The sequence below is a fragment of the Arachis hypogaea genome, chromosome 17, assembly GCF_003086295.3.
Source record: "Arachis hypogaea cultivar Tifrunner chromosome 17, arahy.Tifrunner.gnm2.J5K5, whole genome shotgun sequence".
Lineage (NCBI taxonomy): Eukaryota > Viridiplantae > Streptophyta > Magnoliopsida > Fabales > Fabaceae > Arachis > Arachis hypogaea.
This window is the reverse complement of record NC_092052.1, coordinates 47,526,357-47,529,164: the sequence shown is the minus strand read 5'-3', so window position 1 is coordinate 47,529,164 and position 2,808 is coordinate 47,526,357. Positions and strand designations below refer to the sequence as shown.

Here is a 2,808-nt window from a genome sequence, read left to right as displayed (position 1 = left end):
CAAAATTAGATAAATAAACATTGGGTTGCCTCCCAAAAAGCGCTTCTTTAATGTCAATAGCTTGATAGTGGGCTCTCATGGAGCCTTACAGATGTTCTGAGCATTGTTGAAACTCTCCAACACCAAACTTAGAGTTTGGATATGGGAGTTCAACACCAAACTTAGAGTTTGGTTGTGGCCTCCCAACACCAAACTTAGAGTTTGACTGTGGGGGCTTGGGTTGACTCTGCTTTGAGAGAAGCTTTTCATGCTTCCTCTCCATGGTTGCAGAGGGAGGTCCTTGAGTTTTAAACACAAGGGAGTCCTCATTCCATTGAAGGACTAGTTCACCTCTGTCAACATCAATCACAGCTCTTGCTGTGGCCAGGAAAGGTCTTCCTAGGATGATGGATTCATCCTCTTCCTTTCCAGTATCCAGGACTATGAAATCAGCAGGGATATAAAGGCCTTCAACCTTTACTAACATGTCCTCTACTTGTCCATAAGCCTGTTTTCTTGAACTGTTTGCCATCTCTAATGAGATTTTAGCAGCTTGCACCCCATAGATTTCCAGTTTCTCTATTACAGAGAGGGGCATGAGGTTTATCCCTGAACCAAGGTCACACAGAGCCTTAAAGATCATGGTGCCTATAGTACAAGGTATTATGAACTTTCCAGGATCCTGTCTCTTCTGAGGCAATGTCAGTTGATCCAGATCACTTAGTTCATTGATGAACAAGGGAGGTTCAACTTCCCAAGCATCAATGCCAAATAATTTGGCATTCAGCTTCATGATTGCACCAAGAAACTTGGCAGTTTGCTCTTCAGTAACATCCTCATTCTCTTCAGAAGAGGAATATTCATCAGAGCTCATGAAGGGCATAAGGAGGTTCAATGGAATCTCTATGGTCTCTAGATGAGCCTCAGAGTCCTTTGGTTCCTCAGAGGGAAGCTCCTTATTGATTACTGGACATCCCAGGAGGTCTTCCTCCTTGGGATTCACGTCCTCCACTCCCCTTGTAGGTTCGGCCATGGCGCTTATGTCAATGGCCTTGCACTCTCCTTTTGGGTTCTCTTCTGTATTGCTTGGGAGAGTACTGGGAGGGATTTCAGTGATCCTTTTACTCAGCTGGCCCACTTGTGCTTCCAAATTTCTAATGGAAGACCTTGTTTCATTCATGAAGCTCATAGTGGCCTTGGATAGATCAGAGACTAGATTTGCTAAATTAGAAGCATTTTGTTCAGAGTTCTCTGTCTGTTGCTGAGTGGATGATGGAAAAGGTTTATTATTGTTAAACCTGTTTCTTCCACTATTATTAAAGCCTTGTTGAGGCTTTTGATCCTTCCATGAGAAATTTGGATGATTTCTCCATGATGAGTTATAGGTGTTGCCATAAGGTTCACCTAAGTAATTCACCTCTGCTATTGCAGGGTTCTCAGGATCATAAGCTTCTTCTTCATAAGAAGCCTCTTGAGTACTGTTGGATGCAGCTTGCATTCCATGCAGACTCTGAGAGATCATATTGACTTGCTGAGTTAATATTTTATTCTGAGCCAATATGGCATTCAGAGTATCAATTTCAAGAACTCCCTTCTTCATAGGCGTCCCATTACTCACAGGATTCCTTTCAGAAGTGTACATGAACTGGTTATTAGCAACCATGTCAATGAGTTCTTGAGCTTCTGCAGGCATTTTCTTTAGGTGAATGGATCCACCTGCAGAAGTGTCCAGTGACATCTTTGATAGCTCAGATAAACCATCATAGAATATATCCAGGATGGTCCATTCTGAAAGCATGTCAGAAGGACACCTTTTGGTCAACTGTTTGTATCTTTCCCAAGCTTCATAGAGGGATTCACCTTCTTTCTGTCTGAAGGTTTGAACATCAACTCTAAGCTTGCTCAGCTTTTGAGGAGGAAAGTACTTGGCTAAGAAAGCCGTGACCAGCTTATCCCAAGAGTTCAGGCTGTCTTTGGGTTGAGAATCCAACCATAATCTAGCTCTGTCTCTTACAGCAAAGGGGAAAAGCATGAGCCTGTAGACTTCAGGATCTACTCCATTAGTCTTAACAGTATCACATATCTGCAAGAATTCAGTTAAGAACTGAAAAGGATCTTCAGATGGAAGTCCATGAAACTTGCAGTTCTGCTGCATCAGAGAAACTAATTGAGGTTTCAGCTCAAAGTTGTTTGCTCCAATGGCAGGAATGGAGATGCTTCTTCCATGTAAATTGGAATTAGGTGCAGTAAAGTCACCAAGCATCTTCCTTACATTATTATTATTTTCGGCTGCCATCTCCTCTTCCTGTTCGAAAATTTCTGAAAGGTTATTTCTGGATTGTTGTAATTTAGCTTCTCTTAATTTTCTCTTCAGAGTCCTTTCAGGTTCCGGATCTGCTTCAACAAGAATATTCTTGTCCTTGCTCCTGCTCATATGACAAAGAAGAGGGCACAGAAAAAAATAATAATAATAATATGGATCCTTTATACCACAGCATAGGGATCCCTGTGTGAGTAGAAGAAGAGGGGGAGACAAAGAATGTAATATAATGGAAGAAACACAACTGTGAGGAGGGTAGAGATGTGAGATGAGATGTTAGTAGATGAATAAATAGATAGAATAAGATGGGAGAGGGAGAATTTTCGAAAAATATTTTTGAAAAAGAGTTAGTGATTTTCGAAAATGGTTTTTGAAAAATGTTAGTGTTTTTCAAAAATTTTTTAAAATAAAAAATAAAAATAAGAATACTTAGTTAATTAAAAAGAAATTTTTGAAAAAGGGGGGAGATATTTTCGAAAATTAGAGAGAGAGAGAGAGTTAGTTAGGTA

General features: G+C 40.4%; 1 non-coding gene across 1 annotated transcript; it reads left to right on the top strand.

The window, feature by feature from the left end:
* Positions 1 to 1,771: 1,771 nt before the first annotated feature.
* LOC112767768 (small nucleolar RNA R71) lies at positions 1,772 to 1,879 on the top strand. The gene has a single exon (XR_003185208.1). It is a non-coding gene; the product is annotated as a small nucleolar RNA R71 (small nucleolar RNA).
* Positions 1,880 to 2,808: the final 929 nt, after the last annotated feature.